Raw genomic sequence first — 24226 nt, 5'->3', positions numbered from 1 at the left:
CAACTGAAGTTGCGAAGTCCCTTGAATTTTGTCCATGTGTACTACGGTCGTCCGCGCATGATGTTCAATGAGTCGCAAATTTCTGAAGTTTCTAAGTTTCTTAAATTTATTCACTGTATCACGGATACAGGCACGACGTCCTCTTCCAAGAAATGTTTCGCCTAATGGCAGCGCGCGAAGCAAAGATAACGTACACTCAATTGGCAGTGAGGTGGAACTGCCCTGATTTCCCGTATACAGTCCGCACACAATGCACATTCCTCAGCCTTGATTCCGGCTGACAAAAAAAAAAAAATTCCGCAGTCGTTATATAGTCCACACACGTTAGCTAGTCCGCACCCTGCAGACTGTTGGCAGACGGTGCATAAAATCGCGTTTAGCATTTTATGGTATACTGGACGATACTGGAAAAGATATATGCTGTATGCTCCGCACATATGACAGTCCGAGAAGCCCAAAATTTAAACTATTAAACATATATTCTCCACGCGTTGCATATCGGAATTCACGGTATATGGTTTGATGTCGAGGTATATGTCACAGCGTATTTATTCGATAAAAAACAAGTTAACTAGTTTTTTTCCTACGCTCATTTACCATAAGATGCTGTATGAACTCAAGTCACATTAGCGCGCCACCCCATGAATGCGAGAAATCCGGCCCGAGCATTGTTTTAGCTAGTGTGCAAACGTAGCTGTAGCTCATTTTTACTGGGCGTAACACTAAGCATTTAAAGCTATTTTCTTGAAGAGGAATAAAGTCATAACTGAGCCTCGTCTTAGCTGGATTGACTTATTTAACTTCAGTCTATACTGCTCCGATTTTTGTACTCCCATGTGCGATAAAAAGAAACCGCTTGCCGTACAGGAGGTATTCACGTGACGTCATGGGCGCCATTTTGGCGTTCAACACCTAGCTTCAGCGGTGTATTACGGAAGAGGAGAGGGATACGGCGATTAGAGGTGCTCCGTAGCCTTTCGCCGTGCTGCATGGGCACCAAAATGGCGACCACTGTGGCTTGAGTGCGTACCTCCTATCAAAGCGCACTTGCCTGCACTGCATGTTTCCTATCAGCATACGTCCATTCAGTGCGTCTATTTCAGTGACAAACCGACAAGGAATAAACTAGAATCTGGAACAAAGATTTCGTCACATCTTGTCCGTTACGCCACCACTCTTTAAGCAGGAACGCAATAGGAAGACCTCTGTAAAATACACCTCCAGAAAGTTTCTGGAGCCCTTCCCTACGGCGTCTCTGATAGCTGGAGTCGCTTCGAGACGCTAAACCTCACAAACCAAACCAATGTAGCGAACACAGCGGTAGCTGCACTTTATCGAATAATAAAGTCGACTATGTTCGCCGCCGCCGCCATCGGCCTGCTAGCTCAGTCGGTTAGAGCGTCGTGCTAATAACGCGAAGGTCGTAGGTTCGATCCCTGCGCAGGCCATGTACTTTTTTTCTTGCGTACGTGAACCATTCTTCGCAAAAGCGCGCAATGAAAAGGTCGGCAAAGCCAATGGTGCTTTGTTTCATACCTTTGTTTACATTTTGGCCAGGTCTGGTGTAATGGAAGTTTAAATCTTGCCACTTTCGGTGTACCTCTATCTTGCATTTTATTGAGCATGATACCGCTGCCAGAAGAGGACGCAGCCACGGCATGTTTGATCAGGAAAATCAGGCCCTATAACTCACATACCAAAGCTCAGGAAAGATGTTGCGGTAATACGAATACTTTCCTGACCGTGCATGCCCTCGAACGGCTGTCAGTGGCTATTTGACTGTTGGGCGCATTTTACTCGTGGTGCCGTGCAAATCACTGCCAAATAACTCCACTGCGGAATTCTGCCCGCGCCCTAACATTTTTTTTTATACTGCTCAGAAGACAGTTACTCCATAAAAGTAAAAAAAAAGAAAAACAAAAGGCGCGCCGCAGATGCCGCCATGGATGCTGGTTTGAAACCTGGTTGTCATTTCGAAAGCGCAAATATACCCACTAGTTTCGCGAGAACGATGCTGTGAAAAGGAACTGCGTAGGAGGCTCACATTAATTTACAAGGCAGCATTGATTTACAACGCACTCCTTTCCACCCCGTGTAGTGTATAGCAAACGGATTATTCTTCCGGTTAACATTCCTGCCTTTCCTCTTCTTGCTTCTCCTCCTCCTCCCTTATCCCTGTGCTCAGGAAAGCCGCGGTGCAAAAAAATGCGCAAGCACTCGTCAGGAGCACGGTTTCACTACCGCTTTAGCTCTTCCCCGCTGAAATAATATGACCACGCTTTGATCCGGCGCAAGCAGTATGGTTTACACGCTTCGAAGACTGCTGCGCTACGAGCGTCGGCCGGAGTTGCTCCACCTTGCGTCGGTCGGAGACAGCTCTGGCGTGGTATACTGGACGCGCTAATACTTCCGGCGTGGGGGAGAATGGGTGAAGAGCACGGAGGAGAGACGGCGGTCCCAGCTTCGTCGGACGCTCGCTAGATCCCGGCAGAAGCGGCGGCGTTGGCCGGAGGGATGTGCGGGCCAGGCCGGCTTTCTCTCCGTCCGGGGAAGATGGAAGTGCCCTCCCCCTGTTGGCTGCGCTGCGTACTCGATGTGCCTCCGGCGCGTGCCGCTTTCATCCGACAAGCGCGAGCGGCCGCCGTTATGGATGGCCGTCGAGAGGCGGACGTGGTCAGCGGGTGAGCCGCGACGCAATGGAGCGGCCGCAGGGCCGATTGCACCGCCGTCGCCCGCTCCGAAAGGGAGCCAGCCATGGCGACCGCGACCTTTTGTGGCGTTGCAAACGCTGTTCTGTCTCTCTGTCTCTGTTTCGCGTTCTTCTTGTTCTCTTTAATCAGTGGAAGTGATCTGCCACGCGGAGTTTGTCATTAGTGAGAGTCAGAAGTGTTAAAAAAAAAATTCGTGGAGCCGTGCACTGCCGATGCTCCCACCGACCCTCTTCTTTCGCCTAAGTATGCTTTTATGGCGAACAAGTGTGATAACTTAAATCCGCTGAAATTTCGGTTGGTTGGAGTGTCTAGTTCGGATGCAGAGGAGCCGGTGCTTGTTATAACCCTTTCCCTTTAGAGGACATAACCTCAATTTAAATACGCCGAAATTTCGGTTGGTTGGAGTGTTTAGCTCGGGTGCATAGTCTGAAAAGAGCCGTTGCTTGTTATAAGCATTTCCCTTTAGAGGACATGGCCGCACTGGGTCTGTCGTCAAAGATTTTATGTGGACCGGAGGGAAAATACGCTGTGCCCACGGTCCTCGATAAAAAAAAAAAAATCCTTTCAAACGTTATTTCTCGTGATATGAAATAAGTTATTCCATAGTTAACATTTCTGATCAAGAAGGCTTTGCTTTATGGTCTTAGAGTTTGTGTTTGCGGCCTTCGAAAGGCAGGGCTGGCCATAATTTAAGACAAAAAATACTTTATCCCTTCGTGGGGCAAAGGGAGACATACTTACCACTTTGTTCCTCATACTAAAGAGCTTGTAAGAGGCAGTGCAACGCAGCAGTCCCACTTATGCTCCATCTATCTAGAGATTTTCAATGATTTCTTTAAAAATGGTTTCAGCTGCGTCCACTGGAAGAGGGAACAAATCGAGCCCTCAAAATTTATTTTTTTTCGGGCGCGTTGCAAGTTTTCAGCTATATTCGATCTGGCAAAAAACAAAATCAATATGCCTAACGAATGATTCCTTTGTTTCTGCATAGAGAGGAGCAACAACAGGTCACAACGTTCACTTGTTCCGAAGGTTTGAGATGACAAGTCATAAGAGGAAAGCGATTTTTTTTTTACCATGCTGCAAATAGTTCGACATTCAGTTCAGCCTAACGACCGAACTTTGGGTGGTAATTTTCAAACATCGCACGGAAGAGTTTGTTCGTGTGCGCCATATCATCAATAGCCAAACATTCAGAACCGCCAGCAGCAAGAAGCCCATCCGAATGAACATGGAGGGTAAAAAAAATGGTCAAAAATGGTTGACGTCTCGGATGAAGTTCGTCTCACCGGCAAAGGACACTACCCTGCGAAAGCTGAACAACGGCGTAGATGCCGTTGATGTTCCACGAGAGAAAAAATAGTGCGAACAAGTTCAACAAGAAGCGAAGAAGTGCGAACAAATTCATGAAGAGGTTAGAAGAAAAATTGGCAGCGGTTTAGGTGTGGTTAAACTTGTAGGCAGGTTCTTTGAGATCATGAATGGCACTTTACCAATATCCCTCAAGAGAAAAGTATACTACAGCTGTATCTTACCGGTACTCACCTATGGGGCAGAAACGTGGAGGCTAACAGAGAGGGTTCAGCTTAAGTTGAGGACAATGCAGCGAGCTGTGGAAAGAAAAATGATAGGTGTAACGTTAAGAGATCGGAAGAGGGCGGAGTGGGTGAGGGAACAAACGCGGGTTAATGATATCCTAGTTGAAATCAAGAGGGCTTGGGCAGGGCATGTAATGCGAAGGCGAGATAACCGCTGGTCCTTAAGGGTAACGGTGTGGATTCCAAGAGAAGGCAGAAAGCAGGGGACGGCAGAAAGTTAGGTGGGCGGATGAGATTAAGAAGTTTGCGGGGATACAGTGGGCGCAACTGGCAAAGGACAGGGTTAATTGGAGAGACATGGGAGAGGCCTTTGGTCTGCAGTGGGTGTAGTCAGGCTGATGATGATGATGAAACTTGTACGATTGCGAAAGCAACGAGGAGAGAGAGAGAGGTGGTGGAGAGCGCGCGGCAGCGGCGGCGGCACCGGCACGCGAAATGGCTCGGCGGCTCTCGTAGTGTTGCTTTCGCAACAGAACTAACTCATTGAAGAAGCTCATGTAGGTGAATGGCATGAATAGGCCCCATTTTTTTTTATCCACATTTAGTTCCAAAGGGACAAGTACGTCCCACTTTTTTCCACCCAACTATCCGTACTAAAAGTGTGAAATTTGCCCCTGTGCACCTCATCTGCTCCTGGAATCAAAAATGGTTAATTCGCTTAGGGATTTTCCAAAGTCGTTCGGGAACATCGGCTCCGTGCACAAAGCGCCGCTACACTCCAAACAGGGAGGAGGAAAAAGGGAGTAGCCCGTCATCTGGTGCACTCCCTTTTATAAAAAAGGAGTGCGCCAGAGGACAACTTACTCCCTTCTTACGCGCATTAGTGTTTAGGGTGTACTCGCGCCGAGTATAGCTCACAGCCAAACTGCAGCACAGGCGTCGCCCGGAGGAAAGTGCGTTCTGAACACATACTTCGAATGCACAGTTTATAGTCCGTGTATAAACTTACTTCGTTCACGTAAGTTTACATGCAAGACCTAACAATGGCGGCGCGTCGCCGGGCGTGTGCTCTACTATCGCGTTTAAACGCGCAAAGTCTAAGGTGTGCGTGGCCGGGACCCAAGTGACCGCTGTCCGGGACCCAAGCGTCCTCAATGCCTGCTATCAAGCTTGGGAGCCTGTTATCGGCCACAAACGCGCTTTCCGTCTTTCTCCTGTCGGCCACGTGCCGTTTATCCCTTTGTGTCGCAAACGCTTTCTTTCAACCGGCTCGTTGACTCGGGCGGTGCAAGGGCGGTGTGACGCAGAATGTGGCCAACGGCAGCGTTGCGCTCTATAGTTCTTGCGCCTGCTGCTTGTTACAAAGTGGCCGTTTCGACTCGCGGACCTGCGTCATAGAGAAGCACATATAATGCATAGAACGGGTGCACAAAGCGAAGGAATGAAAAATACGAGGCAAACTCGCTTTCCATCTTTTTGCGCCCTTGTCCAGTTTTATCCGGTGCACAGTGCATTCAATCTACAAAAAAAAATACGTGACGGTCGGATATTTGGCAGTACCGTTCTGTTAAAACAGTTGCATTTGTCTTTGATGATTGCTTTTATGCTCTTACTCTAAGCCGAGGCTTCACACATGCGACATGATTTTTCTAGAGGGTAAACGTGGATGGATGTGGGGTGGAGCGAGGGTGGAGATGGACGGGCGGGGAGCTTGCTGGGTAGGGGGCTCTAAGGGGGGAGGGGGGAGGTGACGCTTATAGAAGGCGACTGGCTACGCTTTGAGAGGCTGCGGACAGACAAGCAATGGGTTCTTCGCATTGTGGAGCTATTAGTGCTTTGACACTAAAAAAGCAAAAGCTTGCGTCGCCGTCGTAAAAAACGCCAGTTTAATTAATTCTTTCTCATCTGTCGGTACTATACACCGTTCGATAACCTCCGCTAATCAGAAAGTTGAGAACACGGCCAATAAGATTATGACGCATAGGAATGCTATCTAGGTTTGCCATCTAGGCGTGTTCCCCTGCTGAAAAAAAGTTCTATGATGCAATAACCTCACAGATCATTCGTCATAGAATATCATACAATCTGTATGATATATCATACAATTCGTATGATATTCTATATCTCTATGATGACTATGATTTTACAGAAATGTATGACATTGAATGATGATTTTCTATGATTTGTATGACAAGTCTATGATGTTTGTATGATAAACTGTATGAGTTTATTGCATCATACAACCTTTTTCAGCATGTCGTGTTAAGCTGTGGCTCAACACGAAGAATTCAGAGAAACGCGTAACCCCCCCCCCCCCCCCCCCCCCCGTTGGCGTTCCCGCTGCTGTTCGACACCTGCATAATGGCCGCAGCTTCCAAGAGACGGCCGGGACCCACTGCCTTGTTTGCTCGGAAGGAATTCTAAGAGCAGTGGTGAATGGCCATGGCCCCTACTAAAATCATTGCGTTCGGTTTAAACGATGATCAAGAGTCTTTTTTTTTTTTACAACGACGGAGAACGGATACGACACTACAACCCTTCGAACACAGCGCTGAAAGCGAACAGGCGCACTTAGCGTACTGAGCCTCTCTCCAGTCTCTCACCCCACATCCTTCTGGGTAGCAAGTTATAGGATCGTGCTGTTTGAAGCCGGCCGGCAGCGGCATCGGTGAGTCAACCGCAAATGAGCTGTAGTATAGTGTGTACAAGATCTGGAACATTATATCTGTAGTAGCAGCCGTAGAGCAACGCGCGGTGTTGCGTGCTGCTCATCGAGGCAGCCTTTCTTTTACCTGAGCTCGCCCTTTCATGGATGCTGGGAGGTAGGAGGAGTGCTCCGAAGCGAAGGCACGAAAACATGCGAGCCCCCTGGCAGAGGGCGGGACGGGGAGCGCGCGCGAGAAAGTTTGCTGGAAACGCAGATACGGGGACAAGCCGGCCTGAGCGACGTTACGACAGCGCGATAACTGAAGTCCGATAACTCAACCGATTACGATTGCACTGTTGAAGTCCATTTTTTTTTGGGTTAGTTTGTGGTCGACTGTACTCGACCGATATGTTATTGAGTCAGATGCGTGTCCTTTTACGTTCTGCGTCACCTTACCGCTGCTTTTCCTAAAAGTGGAATAACTGCGCGCACCTAGCTGTGCCATTATTAAACGCGTGGGATGACGCGGTCAGCGCACTTGGGAGTTATCCATCTGTGGTCGTTGGGTGCGTGCGGGCCAGGCAGTAAGCAAAAGTGTAAGGGGCGAATAGCTGTCTCTTCTTCGCCTAGGGAAGGGCACAGATGTGGGAGTCAAGCTGTTCCCTACCCGCCTGCGACTTTGCGGAGCGCCTCTGGCTCTCACCAAGCCAGCCTCGTAATAGAGAGACCCGGGTGGCAGTACCATATAGATGGCGCCGATAAAGCGACATTCCTATCGTCTTTTTGATACTGATACTGATACTGTTGACCCTCGCTTGAGGGTCGTTACAGGGAGGGAATGCAAATGCAATGTACAACAGAAAAAATTCATGTCTCATAACATCAAGCTGGGTGCCCCCGACACAAAATATCGATAGAACGTTCGAACTTGTGCACGTCCGATTGCTCGACAACTTCAACTGGCAAAGCATTCCACATTTCGATGACATCAGGAAAAAAAGAGTAACGAAAAACATCAACACGTGAGTCGTAAGGCTTGATTGATCGAGTGTGGCTTGTTCTCGCGCTGCGTCTTCCCGGAGGCTGAACATATCTATCTGATTTTATCTTGAAGTGCCCTTGAATTATTTGAAACAAAAGCTTTAGTCTTGATTTTTTTCTCCGATTTTGAAGTGACTCGAGCCCACATGAGTTCAGCATTTCCGTCACTGAGTCCCTTCTTCTGTATCTTGACGAAATAAACCGAGCAGCCATTCTTTGAATTCGTTCCAGTTTATCTTTTAGAACTTTTTGGTGCGGGCTCCAGACGACACAAGCGTACTCCAAGGATGGGCGGATGAATGTTTTGTAAGCTATCAGTTTGACATCTTTTGTTGCATGTTCCAATTTCTTCCTCAGAAAGTAAAGTTTCTGGGAAGCTGTCGAGCACACGTTATTAATATGTTCATGCCACTGCAGATTATGTGCAATTGTGACGCCTAAATACTTGAAGGTATCAACATTTTTTAGATTATTTTTTCCAACATTATAAGAAAATAACTGCACAGTCTTCTTATTAGCTATATGCGTAAAAGTTGATTTTGTGTAATTAATTTCCATGCCCCATTTTTCGCACCAAAGATGCAAGGAATTAAGGACACGGTTTATTCTAATTTGGTCGGCAGCTTGTGTTATTCGAGAATAAATTAAACAGTCGTCTGCAAAAAGCTTCAATTCTACGGGAGACTCGGTAACCTCGTTAATATCATTAATATAAATTAGGAACAGTAATGGAGCTAAAACCGACCCTTGAGGAACGCCAGAAAATACTTCTAATGTAGAAGAAAAACAATCATCCACATGCACAACCTGCCTCCGATTGTTCAAATAGGCTTTAATCCACTTAAGAATGGTTTCGCTAATTCCTGCTTTGTGTAACTTGAAAAGTAATTTACTGTGCGGAACCTTGTCAAATGCTTTTGCAAAATCTACGCAAATGACATCTATTTGCTCTTGGGCATCTATGGCTGAACTAAAATCATGTATCGTTTCTATGAGCTGTGTTATGGTAGATAGCCCTCTTCAGAACCCGTGCTGATGCTGATAAAAGAACGCGTTATCCTCGAGGAAAGTTAATATATGTTTACTTATGATATGTTCCAATAGTTTACAGCTGATACTTGTCAGGGAAATTGGGCGATAATTATTTGCGAGTAGTCGGTTGCCGTTTTTAAAAACAGGTGTTACGACTGCGCACCGCCAATCTTGTGGCAAGGAGTTAGTGTGTAGGGACTTTGTAAAGATTATCGTCAAGAAAAATGATATCCACTCAGCGTATCGCTTTAAAAACTGGGTTGGAATCCCATCCGGCCCGCTAGCCTTTTTAGAATCCAAAAGTAACAATTGATTAAACACGCCGGCCTGAGTCACGACCAGGTCTTCCATCGAACATGAAAGGGAGGAAGGCGGGTACGTGTCACAGTCATCATTGCTTGGTTTAGAAAATACAGACTGGAAAAAGTTATTGAAATGATCTGCTATTTTTATTTTTTCTGTTACTATGTTCTCACCAATTTGAATTCTATTGATTTCCTCTTTATTGCCACTAAGGTAAAGCCAAAACTTCCGAGGTGCCGTTTTAACGAAGCTACTTAATTTTTTATTAAAAAAATGCTCTTTTGATTCCACCAGAGCCGTTTTTAAACTCCTTCGCAATTTCGATACCTCAGCTGAGCTGTCTTTTCTCCTGCGCAGCCTCTTTATCTTGCGCTTAATGTGTATAATAGGTCGATTAATCCAAGGGTTACGGGGTTTTATTTTCTTTTCTCGAGTTGGAATGAATCTGTCAACGCAATGTTTTATGATATTCTTGAAACGTAGCCATAGGTCTTCAACTGGTTCACAATCGTAGGCATGTTCGAATTCATTATATGACATTTCTAAAAAATCTTGAATGGATGTGTCGTCTGCCTGCCTATAAGCCTTAAATTGCACAGATACAAAGGGTTGGCCACGAGTGTTTGTTCTGATCGGAATGTGCACAGAAACCATTCTATGGTCAGATATCCCGTCTTTAACAGACACAGTACATACACCCACTCTGCCCGAAAGAAACACCAAGTCCAAAAGTGACCGCGATTCGAGTGTTACCCTCGTGTCTTCTTCCACGATTTGTTTAAGATTGTGCGAAAACATTATTTGCAGCAGTGCTTCGGAACTAGAAATTTCAACGTTCCCAGGTAGGAGTCTGTCCCAGTTAATGCTAGGCAAATTAAAATCTCCGGTCATTATTAGTCTGGCGGTACGGTTCAAGTGAGTGCATAAGAACATATTAATATCATCCAAAAACTCTGGTGAAGTGGCAGGCGGCCTTACACTGCGCCAACAAGGTAAGCAACACTCGCATAAGTAATTTTGCACCAAACTGTTTCAGGCAAAGTGCACTCGACCATTACTGCATCTATAGATCTTTTGACAATGATTGCAACACCCCCACCACGAGTATCCCTGTCCCATCTGAACATCTGGTAGTTTGGGGGCACTATACAGTGACTAGGCGCACCGTTGTTTAGCCATGTTTCGGTTACGACGAGCACGTGTGGACTCTCTGTCATTAATACATATTCTAACTCGGTTACTTTGTTAAAAAGGCTACGAGCATTCAATGATAAGATTCGTAGCTATGACGGGGTGAGTTCAGGTGTTGAATCGCCGGAATTATCCGAGGTGTCAGAGCCATCATGCGAGTTGCCTGCTTTTCGAGTGCGTTGCTTGAATTTATCTCGGGAGTTTAGACGCTCCAGGACATATTCTAAGCGTGCACGACGCTTTGGCTCTCCAAACTTGTCTCGCAAGCACCCCGGTACAAACATCTTAAAATCGTTTTCATGGCAAGTTCAACAGGTCAAAATGCGCTATACTATAGGGGGCACTTTCTCGCGCCTACTCTAGTAGAAGCTACGAATGTGGGACGAGTATGCTGTTATCGCATGCTCACTATGGTATCACGGTTAAGGAAGCTGTCACCTTGTGTTCGTCGCTTCTACAGCTAGCCCCCAAGTATGCACAGCGTATCACAAACACTCTACAAACACAAGCGAACAATTCCTGCGTAAAGTGAGATGAGAACTAACTGGGGTTCATCACGCTGTGCGCCGGATGGCGCCAGACTTCGCAAGCAGCGAGGCGATAGTGACAAGGCCACGGCAGGAAACCGGCGACCGGACCCTTCTTCTCGCATGCACATCGATCCGGCGACAGCCGCTCCAGGGGTGGCCGAGCCTCGACACCGCCTGTGAGAACGAGGGGGTCGATGGGACGCCGCTTGAGCGAACGCGCGCTGGCAGGCACGCAGGCTTGCGCGCTCGCGGGCCGAGGCAGGCACGCAGCCAGCCAGCAGCAGCAGCAGCGGTGGCGGCGGGGCGCGTCGCTCGTACGGTCGGTCGGTCCGGCGGCCAGCAGAGACCTGTTAGTGCGATCGATCTCGTCCCGGCCTGCCGCCGCTGCTGCCGCGAGCGATATACGCGAAGGTCGGCCGCGATAGATACCCCCCCCCCCCCCCCTCCTTTTGCTTTTTTGTTTTGTAGCTGCCGGCCACTGCTGCAGCTCGCAGCGGCGACCGGGGGAGGTCGCACAGCCCGGGAGCCCACTTCAACTTTGGTCACTGGGCGGGGGGAGTGAGGAAGCACATTGATTGTTGCGTATTTTCGTTGCCCATCCGGACAGCAGCAGGACGCACGGAACAAGAAAAGCGGTAAAAATGGCGAAGAACAAATCGAAAATAAAAGATTGCGACAGGGTCTGGCTGTCCGCACGCTTCGATCGATTTGGTCGGTAATCAGGGACAAACTTCTCTCGGATCCTCGTGACGACTGCTGAAATCTTTACCCATGAGTACGCGACACCTGTGCACCGGTTGGCTGATGATGTACAGTGTTTGTACAACCTTGCGATGCCGTTCGATCTGTTACGAGCATCGCGTTGGCCGGCTCACATTATCAGCCAGCATCCGAAATTCAGATACGAATTGCTGAGCGCTGGTAGTTCATGGCAACTGCCGAGTAGAATGCGTTGTGATGCTGGGCACGAATTCAGAAACCTACTTTTCGCAAGGTAGGCTAATGCAAATGAAAGTATATTTCGGGTGTCCCCGTCTGCTGAGGCGGAGCAGATGACGGTGGTAACACGGACGGCCATTAATTACTATACCGACCTCTGTCGAACCTTCTATTGAATCCACTTCTATGAAACCGCTTTCTTCAGAACTGAAAGAACATACAATTCGCTGCTTTTAGTACATATACAATTGCTTGGCATGGCTTGCCTTGGTTTATGGTGGTTTAACGTCCCAAAGCCACTCAGGCTATGAGGGAAGCTGTCGTGAAGGGCTCCGGAAATTTCAAACAACTGCGGGTTCTTTAAGGTGCACTCACATCGTAAGTACACGGGCCTCTAGAATTTTGCCTCCATCGAAATTCGACCGCCGCGGCCGGGATCGAACCCCCCGCTATTCGGGTCAGCAGCAGAGCGCTATTACCCCTGAGCCACCGCGGCGGCCATTTACGGTTGGAATGGCGTTAACTTCAAGTTGGCCTAAGTAGTGTGAGTCCCCGCCGGAAAGCGAGGAAGAAAACGCGCCAGCGTCAGACAGGCTGCAAACCCCTTACTGCATGGTTATAAGAGCATTTGCGGAGTACAGGCTGCTGAACGGTTGTACAAGATGCAGTTAGGTAGAGTTCGAAATGTGCGGCGGAAAGAAAAAAAAAAGGGGAGCGAGGGACGAGGTCTAGTCTTTGCAGTAGCCGTGAGAAGAAAAAATAAGAAAGGAGTAAAAAAAAGAAGTAGAACTTCTTCGCAGAAGTGGCATCAAGCAGTTTTCAGAGATCACTAAAAGTTAGAATGAAAAAAAAAAAAAAATGGCCTGCGCAGGGATCGAACCTACGACCTTCGCGTTATTAGCACGACGCTCTAACCGACTGAGCTAGCAGGCCAGTTCGGGCGCGCGTGAAAACTTAGCGATATGATGGTTTTCCTACAATTTAATGCTTGCCATCGTTGTACAGAATTGCGTAGAAAAGGCACCATGCAGTTTTCATGGATCGCTAACGTTGAGATAGAAAAAGAAAGTGAATAGAAGAAGTTCGGCCTGCGCACAGACATCGAGACGTCAACCTTCGCGTTATCAGCACGACTGAGCTAACAGGCCAGCTTTTTTTTTTAAAAAAGAACATCGTATTGCTTACATTTAAATTATGTTATATTTACATGAATTGTTTAACAAGCTTTCGGGAAACGCCAGAAGGACAGATCAACAGAGACCTAGACATGAGGGTAGGTTGAGCACTAAACAAAGAGGGGGTGCCATTCGGGTTTATAGTCGGTCTGTTCGTACCCCTGCCTCAGGTGAGCAATCACTTGGCAGAAACGAGATTATGTCGAAACAACTGATTTACAGTGCGGGCCATCATTCTAGGTTTCCTTAAGCTGTGTAGTACATTAAAAAAAAAAAAAACTTTTCCAGACGTTCATCAACATGATGCGCTCCAGTCAGATGTCGCATAGTATGAGAAGTCAAATAAATTCCCTTTTTCAAGGTCCATTGCGAGACATCCCAGAACAGAATTGCGTTCTTACAATAGATGCAGCAATGTTCAATTCCAGGAACAGCACAGAGGCGGCAGTTCACAGATCTCGCAGTGATGCTCTTTCTCTGAAGCCAAGTCGGGCATTGTTTCCGTATGTAACATGTACAAGAAAGATTTAGTGCACGGTGAAAGTAGCATTTTCCGCACACGCGTAAGGGCACCGTACCCTGGCAATCCAAAGTACAATGAGCGGGAAATAGAGGGAGGGAAAAACATCGATATAAAGTCTTTATACAAACGTTTTCGCGACACTGAAAATAACAATTCTCTTGAAAAACGGACTGCCAGAAAACGCACAGCAAACTATACCTCATGCATAAACCTCCTCAAAGAAGGAAAGACAGAGAAGTTTGAGAACATAGTCAGTATAGGCAAAGCAGTGACTGAGTTTGTCTGCAAAAATTTGTGTGGAGTCGGGTGGGAAGTTTCGCGAAAGACATAGAGCACGCAACAATCTGCCGCACATAAAGATGGACTAAACCAACCCCACCAGTGCTCACAGGCCTCAGTAAGTATCACATCGCATTGGTTCAATGCAAGAACCCCCCAAGAAGTTTTAGAAACACTGTGGAATTGATGAATAGGAATCCTGGCACAGTGAATAATCTGCAAAATGTAATAAATTGTTTGCTTCAAACAAGCTACAGGCCCTGCCGAATATTGAGAGACCATGTGGAACAATTGTTTGAGCATAGCGCTGTACAGCCGATATATACGTTATCTTTCAAATGGCATTCACTATGCCTGTATGCGCTTAATAGTACGCCAAAATACCTGGGTCGTATACATGACCATGCAACCTCAGCATATTCAGCTGGTGTAGATACCCACAATCCAAAACACAGACTGCAACTATCGCCACGGTTCATCTGGGTTCAACTGTACCCAGCTTACTCATTTAAGCGAACAGCCTCATCCACGCTAGGTTTGTCTACGAATAAGAATGCCAGAGCATCTGCATAAGCTAACACCTTTAGCTATCTAGGATGCTAAAACCTTGAATGGCACTACTCTGCAGAATACTGACACAAAGCGGCTCTGAGCAGAGTGCAAAATGAAGTGGAGATAATGGACAGCTCAGTTTGACAGACAAAAAGATGGACGCGATTTTTTAAAGAGAACCATTCACAATCAAGCCGGTAGAGCAATTATTGTAGCAAAAAATGCATTGCTTCGTAGACATATGAAATAACACTAACCTGTTCTACAAGTGAGAACAGAAAATTGTGCCGCACACGATCAAAGGCTTACGCAAGGTCAGTTTGAAACATTGCGAGTTGTTTCTGAGAGTTGCTGCAAAACTATAGAACTGTTCGCCCAATATTTAGGTAAGTTTGAATGCAACGGCCTCAAGCCACATCTCTGATTAGGCCCACTGACAGTCGACATTGCAAATTGCAGCCGATTCGCCAGGACTTTGCAAAAATCTTACAGTCCACATTAGATAGCATAATGGCCTGTGTAGTCCTTTACATACCGCAATTTTCCTTCATCAGTGCTCTTTGATATCGTAACCGCCATGGTGGTGCAATGGTTATGACTCTTTAGTATCATTACAATCTGAGTTTTTGTAAACGTTCGCGGGAGAACTTCGATTTGCAGACCAATCGTGAAAATCTTAAATAGAATGGGACCAAAGAGGGGATTAAAGGCCTTGTAAAATTATCAAGAAAGGCCAACATGGCTAGATTTCTTTGAAAGAAGCAACTGCTCAATGGCATCTTCTAGTTCTGCTGAAGTTAAAGGGCCACTAGCAGCCCAGCTAAAGTTTCCGCGGAAAACTTGATGAAGTAATAGTTCCGGTACAATTCAACGCTTGCACGCAGAAGTGGTGCCATGAAGTTTTCATAGGGGCCGAAAGTTTGGATGCAAAAAAGGGAACGGGCAAAAAGAAGTTTGGCCTGCGCAGGGATCGAACCTACGACCTTCGCGTTATTAGCACGACGCTCTAACCGACTGAGCTAGCAGGCCAGCTGGAGATCACCTGGAAAACTTGGTGATGTAATGGTTCCGGTACAATTCAACGCTTGCACGTATAAGTGGCGCCATGAAGTTCGCATGGGTGCCTAAAGTTTGCATTGCAAAAAAAGGGAACGGGCAAAAAGAAGTTTGGCCTGCGCAGGGATCGAACCTACGACCTTCGCGTTATTAGCACGACGCTCTAACCGACTGAGCTAGCAGGCCAGCTGGGGGTCACCTGGAAAACTTGGTGATGTAATGGTTTCGGTACAATTCAACGCTTGCACGTATAAGTGGCGCCATGGAGATTGCATTGGTGCCTAAAGTTTGGATGCAAAAAAGAAGTTTGGCCTGCGCAGGGATCGAACCTACGACCTTCGCGTTATTAGCACGACGCTCTAACCGAATGAGCTAGCAGGCCAGTTTTTTTTCTTTATTGCCTGTCTTTGGCTCATGACATTGCACAACAAAAATACACACAACGCTATATACATACGACACTGTCGTGGTCTCTTGTTTTGTATTTACATCGAAACGCTGTGCATGAAAATCATAGAAAACAATAGTATTAATGGCTTTAGGTTACAAGCAGCTGAAGTTAAGCTGCTGGCCTATGCAGATGACGTTGCAGTATTTACGGTTGATCAGGGGAGCATAAGTGAAGCTGTCGGGTGTGTACGCGCGTTCAGCAAAGTCACAGGTAGCGGGGTTAACTGGTCCAAGTGCCTTGGGCTCTGGCATGGATGGTGGCCGTCCCACCCGGACCATTTCGCCAACGTCCCGTGGGCGACGACCCCGGGCAAGTATTTGGGCGTTCCGCTCGATGCTTATCGCGATAGCGAGGACTATTGGAAAGAGCAAACTAAAGACGCACGTGACCGAGCTGGGAAATGGAAAGGCACCAACCTTTCAATTTTCGCCAGAGCTACAGTCTGCAATCTTTTTTTATTAGCAAACTCTGGTATGTGATGCAGGTTTTGCATTGCGCGCGTGTGAACGTTCAGAAGCTACACAGGATTTTTGCAGTTTTCATATGGGCGTCCTAATGGGAACGTTGTAGCAGAACGAACCTGTTCCGGCGGGTAAAAGACGGGGGGCTAGGGCTAGGGCACCTCTTTTTAAGGCAGCTGGTGAACCGTTTTTTGTTTTTTCGCGACGTCACAGACCCGTTCTTGCGCACCGTGTGCCAAGTGAAGCTGCGGCGATTGCTGCCGGAGTTTGTGGTATCCACAGAAGAGCTCTCTGGTGGAACTTTTGGTTACTACAAAGAGATTGTAGCAAGCGTTCGGTTTCTTTCGGCGCGTTTTTCCACCGATTATTTGTGGACAAGCAAAAGGAAGAAGTTGTACAATGATCTTTGTGATATTGTTTTCCCAGACCCCATGTACAGGGCCTTGTACAGTGGAGGCCCGGGAGGGGATGTTTTAAAAAGGGTGAAGAAAATGCAGGTGCCACCAGGAGTAAAGACTTTCTTTTTTAAGTTACACACCGGGACGTTACCAGTTAAAAAGTTTCTAGAGGGAAAGGATTTCTTTTTACCGTGGGGATCGAACTGCTTAATTTGTAAACAGCCTGAAACAATAGACCATGTTTTTTTGCATTGCTGGGAAGGGGTTTATTTTTGGGACGTGTTACAAAGGACCATAAAGAAAGAGCTACCACTTGACGCGCACGGAATTCGCTATTTAAGCACTGATAATGAGGATGGGGCACCTTTTGATCTCATAATGCTCTTGGGCCTCCACTGTATATGGCGCTCCAGAATGGCAGGCTACCATTGTGACAAAGACGCACGACCGGCCCGAATTTATTTTCGGGAAAGCGTGGACTGGTTTCTTGCAATCCAAAAAGCAGCTGCGGAGCCTCCCGAGTGGCTCTCAAGACTAGAGCCGTTGTGTATGTTGCGGGAATTTTAAGCTGACGAAGCCAGTCTCGTGCGAGCTAGCAGGCCAGTTGGAGATCACCTGGAAAACTTAGTGATGTAATGGTTCCGGAACAATTCAACGCTTGCACGTATAAGTGGCGCCATGAAGTTTGCTTGGGTGCCTAAAGTTTGGATGCAAAAAAAGGAAACGGGCAAAAAGAAGTTTGGCCTGCGCAGGGATCGAACCTACGACCTTCGCGTTATTAGCACGACGCTCTAACCGACTGAGCTAGCAGGCCAGCCGGGGGTCACCTGGAAAACTTGGTGATGTAATGGTTTTGGTACAATTCAACGCTTGCATGTAGAAGTGGCGCCATGAAGTTTGCATGGCTGCCTAAAGTTTGGATGCAAAAAAAAGGGAACGGGCAAAGAAAAGATTGGCCTGCGCAGAATTTAACCTACGACCTTCTCGTTATTGGCACGACGCGCTAACCGACTGAACTAGCAGGCCAGCTGGAACTCCCGCTGAACAATTGATGATGTTATGGTGTACAGTTTAACGATCGTCATCGTTAAATAGAACTTCTGCATAGAAGTGGCATCATGTGATTTTCACAGATCCCTAACGTTGTGATGGTAAAAAATAATGGGCAGAAAACTGTCGTGCACAGGGACGGAACTTCCAGCCTTCGCGTTATTAGCACGACGCTCTAAGCAACTCAGCTGGCGTTCCAACTTCTTACGCAGAATATTTGTTGTAATGGTTCTGACGCACTTTAATACTGGGCGGTATTATATAGAAAAGTTTACGTTTGTTTTTGCGGGTATGTGTACAGTGAGAGAGAGATTTTAGTGATTACAGGAGAGGTGTGCCTGGAAGTTAATCTGGCATGCTTCACCATATGAGAGAGAAAAGAAAGAGCACCTTGTAATGCCTGGCGTGCGTATTAAAATTTCGACAGCAGCAAGCCAAGTGTTTAGTCGCGCACACCGCATGTAGGACACAGAGGGCTGCTGGCTACACCAATTTTATGGAGAAAGTTTGCATAGCAAACGTCCAAGCGGACTCTGTGCAGGCCACGCCTATCTAAAGTGCGTGGTGTGCGAAAGTTGGGTTAATGCGACGTAGGGTGTCTGTACTGACGTTCCAGATCACACCACAGAGAGCGTTGCGGCCGCCAGAATTCAACACCCACAAGTCTGCCGCCATGGCGCTGTGAGCGCGACGAAGAGACCGAAACTATACTTCCAGTGCGCCTTCCAACCGATTACGCTCGTATGCTAGGGATAGCGAGGCCAGTGACACGTTACGAAGCCGATATTGTGCGGTGAAAAAAATAGGAGTAAAGAGAGTAGAGAAGCAATTGGATTGGATTGGAGTAAACTTTATTTGTGCCTGCAGTTGGGCGCTCGCGCGCCCCGACGAGGGCCTACGTCGTCTACGAGGCTACCGTTACTCGGCGCGGGTCTCCGCTCGCCGTTGCCGGCTCGCTGGGTCCCTGCCTTTCGAGCGCCCCGAGGACCTGCTGGACAGCCCATAGCTGTTGGTCATGGTCGTTGCTCTTCGCTGCTGCCTCCAGCCGCGGCGGGATTGTTCCTGATCTTGCTTCCTTTGGATTTCTGATGCAGTCCCAGAAAACATGACGGAATTAACGATAAGAAATGACACGGAGATAAAGCAAAGCAGAGAAGGTAAGGAATGCAAGAAGGCAAGAAAGGTATAGACCTAAAGAAAGTAAAAGCGCCATCTAAGCACTTGAAATGCAAAGAAAGAAAGCAAGCAAGAAAGAAAGATAGAAAGAAACAGAAAAGAAAGAAAGAAAGGAAGGAAGAAAGAGAGAAGGAAAGAAAGATAGAGAGAAAGAAGGAAAGAAAGAAAGAAAGAAAGAAAGGAAGGAAGAAAGAAAGAATGAGAGAAAGAAATAAGAAAGAGAGAAAGGAAGAAAGAAAGAAGGAAAGAAATAAGTTTACTGCATTCACATGGGATGGTTCACTGGTTACCGCTGCTCAAGAGGACATTCCTTTTTTAGGTTTTCTTAATTTTGGTTTGCGAAATGTCCTTGAGATATAATTGCTCAATGCTTAGCCGCCGAAGCTCAAACTCAAGTTGGCGCCGACGATACGGTCATATTTACTCTAGAGGAGCGACGCGCGATCGTTCTTTACTGCCGCTTGGCGACACGGACGAGCTCGCGGACGAGTTCGTGACCCATGCCGCGTCGGATCAACGGACCGGCCCCTTTTTCTTCTTTCGGTTGAAGAGTCCGTTAAGAAGCGAGACACTTGCTGTGCCTTTCATTTGCTCAAAATCGTTTTTTTTTTTTGTTTACTCGCCGCGGTGTTTCAGTGGTTAAGGCGCTCGTCTACTAAGCCTGTGATCCCCGGTTCGAACCCGACCACGGCGGCCGCGTTTCGATGTAGACGAATCTCAAAAGGCGCCCGTGTGCTGTTCGAAGCCATCGCACGTTAAAAATCCCCAGCTGTTCGAAATTATTCCGGGGCCCTCCACTACGGCACCTCTTTATTCCTTTCTTATCTCAATCCCTCCTCTATTATCCCTTCCCTCACGGCGCGGTTCAGGTGTCCGCCGAGATATGTGAGACATACTGCGCCGTTTCCTTTCCTCAAAAACCAATCTTGATTGTGTTTTTTTTTCTCTCGCGTTCGGCCGCTCAACGCGCTGGGCAGCTGGACAGCGCTCTCGGCCTCACTGCTTTAGGTGTGTAGCAGCGGTAGCAGCCCGCGCGACCACACCCGTCCACCTGCTGAGAGCGTGGTGGTGCCAACACGCGCTACACCGAACACGGGAGCCTTCTCCTCGGCCGGACGCTGCCGCAGAGTACACCCCCACGCCGACGCACCTGCAGTAAATGTGCCTGCGGTGGTGCAGTCGCTGTTGTCTTCTGGTCGAGTGGCAAGTCGAGAACTCTATCGCGACCTGCAACTCGTGCTGGCGCCACCTCCTTTGGTACGTCGAAGGCGCTGGTCACGTGAGTCGCTGAAGTTCTTTTAACAGTCGTTTCGCCTTTCATTCTGGACTGCACCTTAAACATCTCTCTCGGTGTGTCTTTCGTTGTTTTAAGCGGCATAACACTCGCCTGGTCAAACTGTGCTTTGCGAAGAGTCAGTGCACATTTTATTTATTTATTTATTTATTCGATACTGTCAATCCCATCACGGATCGTAACAGGGAGGGAATTCAAAAGTACAGAGGCACACAAAAAATAGCAATGATAATTAATCAAAGTACAATAAAAAATATGACACGAGATTATACATTAGAAGATACATAACAAATAAACCAGAATGAGGAGTATGTGACATGATTTTGGCGGACAATAATACCACAAGTGAAAACACAAACGGAAGGAATAACTTCGTAATGACATATATGAACTCAATAAATACTAAGATATAAGTAGTTGATTTTCCACACGTGTGCTAAAGGAATTCAATGATGGATTACTAACAATGGATGTGTTCAAGGTGTTCCATTCGCGTATAGCGCGAGGGAAGTATGAATATTTGAAAGTTTCAATACGGAATGAAAACTCGTTTAGAGTGTGTATGTGTTTATAACGTGTTTGTCGCGTTTGTGATTGTGATATGTATCTTGAGGTGTCGACTTTTAATTGACTGTGTATGAGTTGGTACATGGTTTTAAGGCGCGCTAGCTTTGCTCTCTTTTGAAGGGTTAGTAGTCCTGCGTGTTTGAGTAGTTCTGTTGGTGAGTCTGTCAACCTGTGTTTATTAAATATGCATCTGACCGCCTTCCTCTGCACTGCTTCTATTTGTTTAGTAAGCTTGTTAGTGAAAGGAAACCAAACAACATTAGCATACTCTAGAATTGGTCTGACATATGTGTTATACGCAAGAAGCTTTGTTTCTGATGGTGCTAGTTTGAGGCGTCTGTTAATGAAAAATAACTGTTTTAAGGCGGTTGATGTGACATTGTTAACATGAGAATCCCATCTGAGGTCAGAGGTCAGTGTTATGCCTAAATATTTATATTCGGACACCGAATCAAGAGGAATGTTGTTCGATGTGTACTGGAAATTTGATCGGTGTATCTTTCTGGTTACGGATAAAGCAACTGATTTTTGAACATCAATAGTCATCTGCCATTCTTCACACCACTTGGTCACTGCTGTTAAAGCGTTATTTAAAGCTATATGGTCATTGACGCAGTTAATTTCCTGGTAAAGTACACAGTCATCGGCAAAGAGTTTAATATTGTGAGAAATACTAGTAGGTAAGTCGTTTATAAAAATTAAAAATAATACTGGGCCAAGAACACTTCCTTGTGGCAACACGGATGTAACATTAGCTGTTTCGGACTTAGCATTGTTAATTTCGACGAATTGAGTACGGTCAGTCAAATAATCAACGATCCAATCTACTATAGGGCCAGCTCCAAGGGTTGCATTAAGTTTCATAATAAGTTTGGAATGTGATACGCGGTCGAAGGCTTTCGAAAAGTCTAAGAAAATGAGATCAGTTTGTTTCTGTTGATCAATAGCGAAGGATATGTCATGTGTAAGTTCGATTAGTTGTGTGACTGTAGAAACTCCTTTCCGAAAGCCGTGCTGAAAAGGTGTTAAAATTTGATTTTCCTCTAAGTAGGTTGTTATGTGCTTTAAGATAATGTGCTCTAGTAACTTGCATACAGTGCTTGTTAGTGAAATTGGTCTGAAATTTGAGGGATCTGATATGCTTCCTCTTTTGTGTATAGGTGTCACTTTAGGTATTTTCCATTCTTTAGGAATGGTGTGCGATGACAATGACTTGTTAAAAAGTATTACTAAATATTTTGCTACCCATTCGGCATATCTACGCAAGAAAATGTTAGAGATTCCATCAGGTCCAGATCCTTTCTTTGTGTCCAAGTTTAATAAGAGGTTTAAGACTCCTGCTTCTGTTACAGTAAGGGGTTCTAAATTATTTCCTGAGCAAAAACTAATACGAGGCTTAATTCCGTTGTCTGTAGTGAAAATAGAAGTAAAGTAGTTATTCAGCGTGGTTACAATATTTCTGTTTTAATAAAAGAACATTAAAGAACTCCAGGTGAGGGAGGAAAAAAATGTTTATTGGTACAAAAAGAGCCTGCGTTCCCAGTTCTTAATGCCCACTGGCCCCTCATGATAAACCACTCTGGCTCTGGAAGCTTCAACTGGGCAGAGCGGCTTCCCACCCCTCATTGATTGGCTGATTGATTGTCTTGAGATCTGAGTTTCCCTGGCATGTCCACACCACATGTCTTTCCCTTACCAGCAATACCGACATTAGGAATAGAAAGTTTCTGGCTCTATCAACTGCAGTTCTTTGGGGTTATTGTAAGCGTTTGTCTGCAACCTCAGAGAATTCCAGGTGTCCTAAATCTTTCCAGGGCCCGCCACTGCGGCACGTCTCTCTGTCTTCCTTCTTTTAATCCCAATTTCATCTATTCCCTCACGGCTCGGTTGAGGTGTCCACTTAGAAGTTATCTACTGCGGCTTTCCTTTTCTCTATGATACATCTCGGGTATTTCACGACAAACCTAACCCAACTGTAGAGGGCTAGCATGCGCCATGTGTGTTTATTCCCCCCTCCCCCCTCCTTTCTTAGCGGCTAAGGAAGGGGGGCTTCGTCGTTGAGCGGGCCCCAGGGAGATATGTGGATGCGTGCGGTCTCATTAGGAGCGCCCATCTTTCTGTCGCCTTTGGTGTCGCCGCTGCAGAACCCGGAGAGCCCCCGGCGGCGGGGCTGCCAGGAGAGCGCAGAGCGGGCTAACCCAAGCCTCCCATTGTCCCCTTTTGGGGAAGGACGCGGGTTTCTCGCCGCTCGGTCGCCTTGTGCCAGTGCACAAAGAACCAAGAGCATAAAAAGGCCAAGCCGCCGTTTCATCTTACGCCGGCAGCTCACCGCGGCTTCACAAACACCACTTGCGGCCCAATTAAGTTTCGGACGCTTCGTTCGGAGGTTCGACCGCTCTTCTTTCGAGAAGAGAACACTGCCAAACGAAGCGGGGTCCGGTGCGTCCGGATGAATGGGAGCTGTGGGCGGCGGTGCAGCTGGCTGGCGTCCGGGATAGCCCCGAGGCTCGACAACGCGGGCTCAAGAAGCGGGCGCGCGCAGAAGACGCCGCCGCACAGAGCGAGCACTGCCACCTGCTTAATTGAGGACAGCGGCGGCCATCTCGACTTATGTCGCCGCCCCGACCCCGGAGGACAACTGGTGGCTTCGGCAGTCCATTGTGATCCGACTCTTATCGGAAAGTGGATCTGCGCTCCCGGGCGATGTTTGCGACAGTCGCAGCTGGGTTGGGGCCGACAATTGCCCTAGTGCCGGGAAGTGTCAAGGTCACGGGTACTGGGGAGACAGACGTGGCAGTGTTTTGACATGTTGTTCTTATGTGTTTTGCTTTTTCTTTCCATAGGGGAGAGGGTTTGTTTACTACGGTGGAAGTGTGGGGCGGGGCACGTAACCCGGGGGGCCAATCCGTATGTGTGTGAATTCTCGGAATGTACGGTGTTTTAAGGGAAAATGATGCCCTTTTTACAATATGTACATTTGAGAGAGAGTTATGTGCCTTAAGGAAGTTGGAGGGCGGACCACGCGGCTAAAAACCAATCGTGTTAAGGGTTTGACACGATTGGATGCTGATGAATGTGGGCCGGGCCCATGTGTGTTTAAAACTGGGTCCCGGAGCCCGGAAGAGAGGTTCTGGGCTACGGAGTTAGATGTAACGCATCTTCGGCTATGCCGAGTAGGGGCCTCCCCTAAATGTTAGCCAGTTCCATGTTGTTGTTGTGCTACCACACCGCTCAACTTGTATATATGTGTAAACTATTGTATATAAAGCTTCAATTTATATCCCCTGCAAGTTCTCTGTTGTTTGCAAGTAT

At 47.1% G+C, this 24226-nt stretch overlaps 6 non-coding genes across 6 annotated transcripts; 1 reads left to right on the top strand and 5 right to left on the bottom strand.

Moving 5' to 3' along the window:
- The first annotated feature begins 1374 nt into the window (after window positions 1-1374).
- Window positions 1375-1448, top strand: TRNAI-AAU (transfer RNA isoleucine (anticodon AAU)). Its single transcript has one exon. It is a non-coding gene; the product is annotated as a tRNA-Ile (tRNA).
- An 11343-nt stretch (window positions 1449-12791) lies between these two features.
- TRNAI-AAU (transfer RNA isoleucine (anticodon AAU)) lies at window positions 12792-12865 on the bottom strand. Its single transcript has one exon. It is a non-coding gene; the product is annotated as a tRNA-Ile (tRNA).
- Window positions 12866-15416: 2551 nt separating this feature from the next.
- On the bottom strand, window positions 15417-15490 carry TRNAI-AAU (transfer RNA isoleucine (anticodon AAU)). Its single transcript has one exon. It is a non-coding gene; the product is annotated as a tRNA-Ile (tRNA).
- Window positions 15491-15629: 139 nt separating this feature from the next.
- On the bottom strand, window positions 15630-15703 carry TRNAI-AAU (transfer RNA isoleucine (anticodon AAU)). The gene has a single exon. It is a non-coding gene; the product is annotated as a tRNA-Ile (tRNA).
- Window positions 15704-15825: 122 nt separating this feature from the next.
- TRNAI-AAU (transfer RNA isoleucine (anticodon AAU)) lies at window positions 15826-15899 on the bottom strand. Its single transcript has one exon. It is a non-coding gene; the product is annotated as a tRNA-Ile (tRNA).
- Window positions 15900-17567: 1668 nt separating this feature from the next.
- Window positions 17568-17641, bottom strand: TRNAI-AAU (transfer RNA isoleucine (anticodon AAU)). Its single transcript has one exon. It is a non-coding gene; the product is annotated as a tRNA-Ile (tRNA).
- Window positions 17642-24226: the final 6585 nt, after the last annotated feature.

This window comes from Amblyomma mixtum, chromosome 5 (genome assembly GCF_055824585.1).
Source record: "Amblyomma mixtum isolate Tamu chromosome 5, ASM5582458v1, whole genome shotgun sequence".
NCBI classification, from domain to species: domain Eukaryota; kingdom Metazoa; phylum Arthropoda; class Arachnida; order Ixodida; family Ixodidae; genus Amblyomma; species Amblyomma mixtum.
This window is presented reverse-complemented; position numbering and strand designations above follow the sequence as displayed.